Source organism: Prunus persica, chromosome G7 (assembly GCF_000346465.2).
Source record: "Prunus persica cultivar Lovell chromosome G7, Prunus_persica_NCBIv2, whole genome shotgun sequence".
NCBI lineage: Eukaryota > Viridiplantae > Streptophyta > Magnoliopsida > Rosales > Rosaceae > Prunus > Prunus persica.
The window spans coordinates 11,523,315-11,535,478 of record NC_034015.1 but is presented as its reverse complement, the minus strand read 5'-3'; the positions used below and the strand labels follow the sequence as shown (position 1 = coordinate 11,535,478).

General features: G+C 34.5%; 2 long non-coding RNA genes across 4 annotated transcripts; one reads left to right on the top strand and one right to left on the bottom strand.

The window, feature by feature from the left end:
• Positions 1,696-5,369, bottom strand: LOC18771244. Of its 3 annotated transcripts, none has more exons than XR_002272663.1 (6): positions 5,025-5,369; positions 4,830-4,909; positions 4,676-4,754; positions 4,128-4,299; positions 3,952-4,030; positions 1,696-2,043 (listed from the first exon to the last, which is right to left on the bottom strand). It is a non-coding gene; the product is annotated as an uncharacterized LOC18771244 (long non-coding RNA). The 3 variants fall into 3 exon arrangements; XR_002272661.1 differs by having other exon boundaries at positions 4,128-4,188; XR_002272662.1 differs by lacking the exon at positions 4,830-4,909 and having other exon boundaries at positions 4,128-4,188.
• On the top strand, positions 10,784-11,847 carry LOC109950452. The gene is made up of 2 exons (XR_002272664.1): positions 10,784-11,327; positions 11,444-11,847. It is a non-coding gene; the product is annotated as an uncharacterized LOC109950452 (long non-coding RNA).

Sequence of the window (12,164 nt, the reverse complement as noted above, 5' to 3'; positions counted from 1 at the left end):
ACTGGTACACAAAACTATCTCACAGTTTGCAGGTTAGAGAGACATCAATTAACCGATTAACAATCACTCCATATCGTCAATTAATGTGTTCGAAAATATAATTTATGCAATTAGTCTCATTTTTATTATCAATATAATTAAAAAGACGTCGTAAGTTCAAATCTCTCCTCTCTAAATAGTTTTGTTATTCGAATAAACATTTAAAATTAACATTTGCTGAAGAAACATAGAAAAATAAGAAGAAAATGTCTTCACGGGCCTGGAACGAATTATACGTACTATAGGATCCTTTTGCAATATATATATAATAAAAATATATGGGAAATAAAATAACAAACGAGCACCGACATAATGGACACAGATCTTTGGGGCCGGGGGTATGACGCGTGTTTTGGAAAAAGCATAGATAGTAACAAAATCAAAGGCAATGTTTTTTCTTCAATAATTCTGATTTAATGCGTGACAGTGAAGTCCGTGGTGGTGTGGTGTTGGTTGGTTGGTCCATTATTCTCCAATATTATTTCTTAGGTGTTTACTGTGCATGGCTTCATCTTATGTGCGTGGACAGATCATGGAGATTTGTCCCATTGAAAATGAGAGACTTTGGAAAAATTCAAAGGAGAGAGAAATTTTTTAAAAGAAGCCAAAATAAACAAAATTGCCCTTATTTATTTTTGGATTTCCTAAGGAATCATTTACATTTGCATGTTTTTGATTTGAAAGTTGAGAGGTTTTTCTGTCTTTTTTGAAAAAGCTTTGGCTTTTTCAAAAAGTGAAAGTTTTTTTGTGACTAAAACCTAAATTTACTTTGAAGGTATAAGCATTCGGATATGATCTTCAAACATAATCCTTGCTTCCCTTTTAACATAATCCTTGCTTCCCTTTTTTTTTTTCTTCCTAAAATATATCTATAAATACCTCCAAATTTCTTCAAAAATTTTCACACTCATTTCATACAAATGTTATCACATTCTCTACTTATTTACAACTTTCCACACTCATTTTTTTGTCAAATATTTTTCATTGTCATTTCGTTCAAACATTTCCTGCAAATTTATTATCCTTACTTATTTTGTTATTCACATTATTTATAAAATGTCTGGGACTCTGGAGGGACCAAATTGGTCACAAGTGGAAGATGAACATCTTTGCAAGGCGTATCAACCTACAAGTGTCATATCTTGAATATTTTCTATAAATAGTAGTTTAACTAATTCAAACAATTCATAATTTTTCTCAAAATAATAAAATATGTAGGACCCTAAAATATAATCATGCATGACCTAAAAGTTCAATCTTCAAACTAATTATCTAGTCCACTCTCCCTCCGCTCAAAATAGTTGGAGAAAACCAAAATGTAGAAACATAGTTTTAATATTGATTTATTATTATTATTACGAATTGAATGAAATTTTTTGTAATAACTAATAAGCGCTGACCTTTTGAAGTCAAAGATAAACCAAAAAAGTTGTGTAGCAAACAAAGTATGGGTGATGAGATTTATGTTTAACGTTAAAAGGATATTGCTTCTAAAATGAGATATTCATTCTTTTCGTAAATTATGGTTTGACAAATCTAGTAAAATTCAAAAACATCAACAACAAAATCTACACATGTGTCAAACTGTTATTTACAGGAATGTAGGAATTTGAAGATAAGTATTTTTCCTTTCTTCTGACAAGTTGGTAATGATATAATCTATCAAAAATAAAGTAGAAATTGTATTTCCATTATAATACCACAGTAATCAGACATTAAGCAAGGTCCATAAATTAACAAGCCAATTAACCCATTAGGTAATCATACATCCATCCATCCCCTATGAACTGTAGCAGACAAAATCTTAATTCAGCCTCTTTATATTATTATCAGTACATGTAGCCATTCATTTCTAAGGTATGGCTTTCACTACCTTTTAGCTCTCAAACTGAAGCAACTCCGACAATCACTTCGAACGATCCATCAGCTTCATGGTTTTCGAAGTAACAGACAGTATGGACTTTCGAAAGATTCATGAGTGCAAGCTTTGAGAGCTCAAGGAGCCTGTCATGATATGAGTCAGTCAAAGGCATGAGAGTCCATAAATATCAATAAGTTACCAATTCAACCTAAGAACATAGGCGCTGTTATCATCATAAGCTCACAATAAACCAAAAGAAATTCAAGGCAAGAACATGGTTTTGTTTTCATGAAATTCAAGCCAAGAACATAGGTGTATGTAAACAAAAAACCATGTCAGAAACAAAAGAAATTTCATGAAAATAGGTTTCAGATTTCATGTCCCTAATCCCAACTCTAACCTGATATCATCAAGTAGGATATGCTCATCATGTAGGATATGCATGCTTTCTTTTTACTTTGCAAAATACGACTGTTTTCATATTATGGGTCGTGATCAATTGGAACTACTTTTGACATTCTGTGTACCTCAAGCCCTTGTGGAGCGTGGCCTGTACTTGATGGACTCAGAGAAATAATCCAAAAATTTGTATGACGCTTATAGTTTTATGGTCTTTCTATTTCTTGTACTTCTGTAAAAGATAGTGCAGGTCACACAGGTTTCAGATGTCGTGTTCCTAATTACATACCCATTCTATTTTCAGTCTGTCTCCACTGAACATGATCTCCAGATGGAAGAATTACAGATGAATGTACCCGGAAAGAAAAAAACTCAAATTTGTAAACCGAAAACTCAACATTGCTATTACAAGAATTGCAAATCCTTATCCACAAAGGCCTGAGACTAGTTCAAAGGACAAGGAACAGAACACCATTGTGATCAAGACAAAAAATCATGACCATCACATTTAAACCAGCACTTTTGTATCTCTCAAAATCTCATACTATACTAACAGCTCCCCACATTTCGCCAAGCTCAACTCGTAAGTTTGCAACCCTAATTTCATTCATGACACTTTTCCATACATAACCAGCACTGTTCTACAAAACAACCTAAAACCTTCATCCTGGTACCTGGCAGAAAATGCAAGCTCCATAGATGAGAGGAGAAAAAGGTGAAGACTACAGCTAAAAGCTTACAACAAAGCGCTCAGGAACTAAGACAAAATAATAGCCCAGGACATCAGATAGCATCTTATACAACACAAACCCCCTCTCCAAAACCAACACCAAAACCTAAACTTTCCCTTACACATCAACATCTTAGAACCATGACAAACCAGTCAACCTGAAACATAACTTTTAATCAATCACTAACACAAGGCCTAGATGTTTTCAATCGGGAATGTTCTAAAAATGATTTCCCGAGGTCTTTAAGAATGAAAATAATTCTCAACTTGCTAGCAACATAATTTATTCCCCCTTCTAATACTCTTTCCCCATTAGTAATTGTGATTTAACAGCTAAGAAGTAATAAACAAGATAACAATTATATATATGTTCATTTGCTAACATCAATGAAACAAGTAAAGAACTAACTCCAATGCAGTAGCACCTATTTAGATGACAGAAGAAACTCCAATGCAGGGCATTGAGAAACAAACCCTTTTTTTCTAGCAGTGATGAAAAGTGAATAGTTAAGATATAATAAATTTTTAAAAAACAAAACAAAACTACTAAAAGTACGAGAAATCAATCCAACGAGACAAATCTGACACAACTCTTTCTCATTTTCGCCAATTGCCACAATGATTTTTCGTTGCTGAATTCGTGACAGGACTGACAACACATTTTAAAGACAACCTGTCTATCAATGACATTGCGATCAGCAAATTGTTTTGATAGGAAACATTATATCTGAATTATGCATCCAAAATCATCAAATTCTACACTTTCAAGAGAAACCCTACCCAAGTATGTCAAATTCCAATATCTACATTACCAAAGTAATCAGCAATGCATATAAGAAAACGGTAAAACTCACAGAATCCCAATCAATGAAACTATAAACTGAGAAGAACCCATTATTTAAAAGCTCAAATCAAAACCAACCTGTCTTCCTCGGGAATATCCGAATGTGTTAGCTTGACAACAGTGAGCCAGGTTCAGGCCCTTCGAGTGTAAGCCTCACCTGCAAAAATTCAAACGAAACACACTCAGTCAACAAATCACAAAACCAATTAAAATCAACCAAAAATACGTTCAACCAAAAGCAAAACTTCACATACCGTTAATCAACCCATCAAGCCAGCTCCCAAATCTCCACTTCTGCACAATCAAACTCCCATTCTGCAACTCCAAATAGGTAATCGTCACCGACCCATCAAAAATAGTATACTAATCTGCCCTCCAACCTCCTTGCTTATCTAAGCATTGCTCTGACTAAAACGACCCTTCCATCTATGATTTAAGAATTTCTCAAACAACCAAGATTGAAACTTCTAAACTAATACTCACCTAACTCAACTAAAAGAAACATATCTTGGGTTTATTCATCCTATGTTGAACATTGACTCGACGAAATAAAAAAAGTGGAGCAGCTCCTCACATGTGTAAGGGATTATCAGAGGATCATTTGAAGTGCTTACTTAACAATTTTATACGGGTCATAGTAACAGAGTCATATTATCAAACAGCTAGTAGGCGAGCTTTTTTACATGGATTAAATTGAAAACACAAGATCCCATACTAAAAAATCAGTCATTGAACCATCAAATATTGGACATATATGCTTTTAAATTAAAAAAGTAGATTGAATTGAAACTGTTACTCATACCTGGAAGATCAAAGACTAAGACACCGAACCATGGAAGACTTCAAATGCAAAATGCTCATAGCTTCTCAAGCCTCTGCAACTGCATTGAACAACGCCTTTAGCCCTAGAGATTGTGGTAAACACCATGGAGAGCGCAAAAAAAAAAAAAAATTACATTCGAAATTTGGCAGAAAAAGGGCAAAAAAAATTTGGACTTCAAATGCAAAATGCTCATAGCTTCTCAAGCCTCTGCAACTGCATTGAACAACGCCTTTAGCCCTAGAGATTGTGGTAAACACCATGGAGAGCACCAAAAAAAAAAAAAAAAACATTCGAAATTTGGCGGAAAAAGGGCAAAAAAAATTTGGACCATTTCTCGATTTATGCGTGTCATCCTTGCGCAGGGGCCATGCTAATCTTCTCTGTATCGTTCCAATTTTATCGGATGTCCCCGAAGGGACAGTAATAAGTCTTTAGCGAAAGTGTATAAAGAACTCGTCAAATACACAATTCTTCGATGTGGGACAAAGCCTCCGCGGTTTTAATAGAAAGTCGTTCGTTATTTTTCCTTTCTTCCAAGTTGGTAATGATGTAATCTACCAATAATAAAGTAGAAATTGTATTTCCATTAAAATACCACAGTAATCAGACATTAAGCAAGGTCCATAATTAACAAGCCAATTAACTCATTAGGTAATCATCCATCCATCCCCTATGAAAAGGACCAAAACTGTAGCAGACAAAAAGCTTAATTCAGCCTCTTTATATTATTATCAGTACATGCAGCCATTCATTTCTAAGGTTTATCATTTATATGGATGCTATAGTCTCATACGTCAGTCCAGCTTAACTTTTACTCAATTTTATTTAAATTCGATTACATTTATTGATTGTTTCATGACGTAGACATACTAGTTAATTTATTTGATTTTATGTGTTTTTTAGGACATTTTATATTGAGAGGGGCAATAAAATATTAAACTCACACATACTACACGAATGCTAGGACTCGAATGGGAACATTTGCTCTAAATCATTACACTAGTGAGTCCTTTGATTTTATGTTTTAATTAACAAATTTGAGGCTAAAGGTTGTATCGTAGATAATCAACTATGTCAATAAATGGAAACAATGCTAGAGAATCTCTTCTCATATATCTCATTCAAATCTTAATTCCAAAATGCTAAATATGTGTCAGTGGTTGATCAGCTTAAATTCCTCATGAGAATTTGAGTAGATGAAACTCCACCTTTTAAAGAGGTGATCGGAGAGACTCATCCTTCTTCTTTTCCAAGTTCAATTTAACTTACGGCTTAAATTCCAACTGAAGCTCAAGGGGCAATTCTGGGCCTCTTGCTTGATAAACGGACAATTGTTAAGCTTGGTCCAAATAGAAGAGTAAAACTCTGCCTGATTTAATAGGTGGGTTTACAATATTATTAAAAGGCCCATTTTGTAAGATTTTCTTTTTCTTTTTCTTTTTGTTTTTCTTTAGAGAGAAGAAAGAGATGCCTGAGAAATGAGGGAGAGGTGGGGGGAAGAAAAGAGGGAGAAAATATAAAACTATTTTAAACCATAATTGTTCAATTTTTTTTTGTAGTTAATTTTAAGTGGCATTAGAGCATTCACAATGGGCTCCTTAAACCACCTCCTTATACAAATTTTAGGGAGGATTTGAAAAAATAAGACTCTAACCATACTCCCTATCGACCTCCTAAAATAGGGAGACCCTAAATATGAGAAGAGAGAAAGAACTCTTAATGACTCCTTACAATTTACAATTTAAGGCTGCTTTATTTTATGAGCATTTCAAACCTTTAATTAATTGTAATTATTTTTTATATTATTTTTATTGAGATCGACCAATTAAAAAAGAGTTATGGCATTTGTGAGTCCTTAAATCAGAGCATGATTATATAGTCATCTAATTCTAAGGGAAAAAAAAAAATGTGGTCGGATATTTGATTATAAGATATAATTTGTATGATACATACATGTAGCTAGGGTGAGAGGCAAAGCCTGCTGGTCAAAGTGCTTATTAACTTGTTCCAAACACTTTTATAGAATGATCTATTAAGTGGCTTGGTAAGTGGTAACCTTTTCCCACAACCAAAAAAAAAGGTAACCTTTCCAAAAAGTTTAATTAATAATCACTAACATGCGTGACACAAGACGAACTTGTTAAAAGCATTATCGATGTCTAAAAGTTAAACCCCACAATTATTCGTGATCATTGCGCTATAACGGATGCCAATGGCTGTAATGTGGTTTTGTTGTAGTGATTGTTGGTTGTTATTGGAATGTTCACTACTCCAACCAAAAACTTGAACAAGAAGCTTAAAACAGAAACGGGTGGGTGCCCCAGCATGATGTTGGATCCATCCTTGTGTATAAATACAAATAATGCGTATGTCTCGCTTGGTGTTCTGTTGTGCAACTTTTGTGCTGGGGCTTCACATGGGTTGGCTGGGCTCATGCCCGTTTCTTCTCTACGTTTCTTATTTGAATTATATTGTCCAGCTAGATAGCATCATAGTAGCTTCTTCACTCTCATGAGTACGTAGTGAAAAGGTTGGGAAAATTATTATTACTTGAAAAGCCGCAATGTTTAGGCCATCATTAGTTTTGTTGTTGTAAAGGTTCAGAAATCTTATCGAGGGCAAAATGATTGCAGGTTTCTCGTTTTGTTTTTCCTGTTTTTCTCCTCCTCTTGTTTTTCGGGGTTATGCCTTTTGCCTTGAGCGGCCAAGGATCCTCAATTCTTTTCATCTTTAGTTTTTCGATGGAATTGCAAAAACATAATGAAGTGGTCCTCTTTTCATCTTTAGCGACATTAGTACTAGTAATGATACTCAAAATACATTTGACAACTCTGCGCTTAATTCGGGGTGCATGAAGTATCTTGGAACACTTAGTAATATGATTGTAAAAGGATTTAATTCAAGTGTTTAAGAGCAATTATTTCTCTATATGAGGTCTTCTTTTCGAACATCCCGACTATCAATCTCGGTTGTAAAAAATATATATACAAAAATACGAAAGAACACACACACAAAAAACAAGACCGACTGCCCACCAAACACTAATGACTTATGTGGACAAAAGAACTACTGGCCACCAAACACTAATGACTATTTTACAAACACAAAAAAATAATGATTGGCCACCGAACACTAATGACTATTTTATTGCCTCACTAGCATTTATGCATGTCGGTATCGAACCTCTGCCTAGTACCCACCAACACATACTGATATTGTCCTCAACTTAGCCACTTAAGTCCAATAAATTGGTCAAGCCCAATAGACCTTTATTATAGGTGTGGGGTTTTCCCTAAAGGCCTTGGTGCTATTATCAAACAAAGCCCTATATTTAAGGTGTAAATTACTGTTATAGTTACCCGATGTGGGACTCTATAAAAACAAATAAAGCGGTAATTAATCAACAACTCCCCGTGTAACTGACTTGGTAATTCGCTAAGTTCTTAACCTTGGTGTCGTTGACTAGTCTATTTTTTTGAAAATGCTTGTTTAGCCATGGTCATGGGCTTAAGCCATGCGGCCCAGCCTAGGCTTCCCTGTTACAACTTCCATTGTTTTTTTTCCTCTCTTCTGACAAGTTGGTAATGATGTAATCTATCAAAAATAAATTAGAAATTGTATTTCCATTGGTGCGGTTGGATGAGGGAATAAATTGGGGATTTTGAAAAAATTCAAAATTTTTAAATTGACATGAATTAATTCTCGTGTTTGGATTTTAAAAAAAAAAAGTAGAAATTTAGAATTTCCGCGTGGGAAAAAACATGGAATTTGGAGATCATAAATCCCAACTTTAAATTCTATCTAAAAGTCATCATTTTTAAAATCGCAATACATATTGAGTTTTTTAAAAAAATAACTTTACAAATAAAGGTTAAATTCTGTGTTTTAAATCCATCACCCAAATAAGAAACTTTACAAATTCTAGAACATTAATTTTCGTCATTTATGAAATCCAAACGCACTATTAAAATAACACAGTAATCAGACTTTAAGCAAGGTCCATAAATTATCAAGGCAATCCCCTGTGAAAAGCAACAAAATCTTAATTTGGCATCCAATCTAATGTAAAGCATTCCATCTTGAGATTGATTCAGCCTCTTTTTATTTTTATTATTATCAGTACATGTAGGCATTCATTTCTAAGGATTTATCATTTATGCGGATGCTATAGTCTCATACATCAGTCCAGCTCTGTGGACGCATTGAGAAAACTTAACTTTTACTCAATTTTATTCAAATTTGATTACATTTATTGATTGTTTTAGGAGGACGTAGTCATATTAGTTAATCTCCTTGATTTTATGTATTTTTTAGGATCTTTTCTATTGAGAGAGACGATAATATATTAAACTCACACACACTACACTGATGCTAAAACTCGAATAAGAGCATTTGTTTCAAACTATTATACTAGTGGGTCCTTTAATTTTATATTTTAATTATCAAATTTGAGGCTAAAAGCTGTATCGTAAATAATCAACTGTGTCAATAAATAAAATCAATGCTTGAGAATTTCCTCTCATATATCTCATTCATATCTTAATTCCAAAATACTTTTTTGGCTAAAAGTCATTTTTTGTCCCTATAGTTTGGCACTTCAACCACTTTTGACCCTATAATTTCAATTCCGTCAATGTTGACCCTGTAGTTTCGTATTTGTAGCAATTCAAGAATAAGTTAGTATTACTGTCAATTTCTTTGACGGTGCAAGGGGTAATTTTGTCAATCCAAAATCTTTGAGCATAAAAGTTCATCTGAAACTCCCCTAATTTCATATTAGGATTTGAAATTGGCCATTTGGGTTTAGGGTTCTTCAAAAATTGGGATTAGTGATTGAATTTCGAGCCCTAATATGAAATGAGGAGGATTTCATACAAGCTTTTACGCTAAGGTCCCATTTGGTTCACGGAATGAATTTTAGGGGAATTCATATCTCATGGCATTTTCTAAGAGATGAGAAATGGAAGATTCCTTTTCCAAGTTTGGTAATGCTGGGAAAGTAACTGGGAGATACACTTTATTTCATTTCCCATGTTTGTTTTGAGTAGAAATGGAAAACAGAGTTTATATAAATTTTCAATTATACCCATATTAAATTAAATAAAAAAAGAATACATTTAATAATATATTGTAATTCTAAATTGTTAATGGAGACAAAATGGTCATGAAAAATGTGTATTTAATGTTGGTTCATTTCCCCAAACTTTCCCATGATGAGGGAAAACAAAACCCAAGTTAAGAGGATGGCTTCACTTTCTCCCTTACTTTCCCATGAACCAGACAACGATTTCCTATTCTTGGACTTACCAAACATGGGAAAGTAATTGATTTTCCATTCCCAAGTCTCTATTCCCATGAACCAAACAAGGTCTAAGGGTTTTGGTTGACAAAATTGCCCCTTGCATCGTTAAAGAAATTGACAAAAATACTAATATGTTCTTGAATTGCTACAAATACGAAACTACAATGGCAAAATTGACAGAATTGAAACTACAGAGTCAAAAGTGGTTAAAGTGCCAAACTACAGAAACCAAAAGTGACTTTTGACCTACTTTTTTTCCCTCTAAATTTATGTCGGCGGTAATATTATATGAGTTGCAGAAAGTGCAGAAAGCGAAACCATAGTCCAAGACAGCCACATATATCGTTCATGGTGGAACTTCCTTTTCTCAATCCTTTGTTCTCTCCAACCAGGTGGCACTCTAGATATTTAATTTAAATAATATGTATGTTCCCAGTTTATCTTTGTTTTATTTGTCGACAATGTAAAGTTATTAACTATCTTTTCATCTTGTGGTATTTATCTTCTAAAAGTTAGAACGTATCTTAAATGTCAAAATCGCATGTGATTGAGATAGGATTATGTGACCAATCATATTAACTGTGCCATAAGAATCTGGGTGTGCTTTAGGACTAAGCCAATTGCATTGTTGTATCTAAAGACTAGCTACTACCCTCCGAGGATGAACAATAATATTCTGCAATCCACATGGTCTCATCTCATGGCGGGCGCACCTAAAAGTCTTGCATTATATATAATATATAGTTGTTGAACGTCCCTCTTTTCAAACCAAATGGAGAAGAAAAGACTCGAGCTATTTTGTTTGTCCACAACCACAAGGCTATATATCCCATCTGTTTCTGTTTTTGTTTGAAGAAAACCTCAGAGATGATGATAGGAACGCAGTGCTTCTCCATTCGATCAAAGCTTTGCATTTGCATGTCCATGTTTTACACCATCGCCTCTGTTTATTTATTTTTCCAATGAATTATTTTCTCACTCTTTGAGTTTGAGGCATCTTTTCTTTTCCTCTTTTCAGGTTTTGTTTCATCTTCAAAAGAAAATCACAGTCAGTGTTTTTGTTATATATTAGGTGAGGCCAATGATGGTTTAAACATATATTTTGCCTACATCGCTTGATTATCTCATTTGGATGAGATAATGATGAACTGAAGTATATATGAGGCCTCTTTGGGCTTTGGCCCCCTATTCTACCAAAAAAAAGTACATATGAGGCCTCGTCTCGTTTAAGTTTCAACGTGCACAGAGTTTTCATGATTTTTTACACGGTTGAGGATGCGTCTGTTGACTAGTCTCGCAGTTCTTGTGATGTCTCTTCCTCCAAGGATGGTACCAACGTTAACCAATCTGTACAAAGCAAAATTAATCACCATTGTCTTTCATTTTCTCAGTTTGGTGGTGCAGTTTTTATTTTCGTTTCCTGTCTTTTTCGTTTTGTTTTGCAGGGTGTTTCTTTGCAGATTGTCAGATTGAAGTTGGTGGGATAGTCTTTCTCGCACCCGATGCCTACTCCAGATGAGAGTCTGATGGTTGCCGCCATTCCAAATGTTGCAGGTGGCTTACATTTCCGATCCTGCTTCGTTGAAATTTTGGTGGTTTTCTGGTGTCTACACATAGCCGGAGCAGTAGTTGGGACCGTACATCAGTTTGGAGAAGTTATTTCCAGTTTGGCGGTAACTACTGAAAAGTTCAGAAGAATTGTAAAGAGAACTCATAGAAACTGATTTTCTTATTTCTCTTATTAACTGGTAATTACATCGTTACAGTGCTTATATATGTGCACCTACAGCATAACCACTTCTTATCAACCTAAGGGGTGGCAATTTCAGGTACAATCCGTTACACGATTTGAAATCCGCACGAGAATTTAGCGAGTTCAACCCGCACGATTAAAATTCATGTCATTTTCAGATCAACCCACCTTGACCCGTTTAATAGACGGGTTAGTGGGTTGGCGAGTTGACCCGTTTAATAAATGGGTGAGTTTTGGATCAATCCGTCAACCTGCTAAAATACCTATATAACCCGTTTAACTAAATAGGTCATGGCGGGTTAACCCACTAACCTGCTAAAATACCTACGTAACCCGTCAACCCACTAAAATACCCTTATAACCCGCCAACCCACTAACCCGTTTATTTTTTTATTTTTTATTTTTCTCTTTAT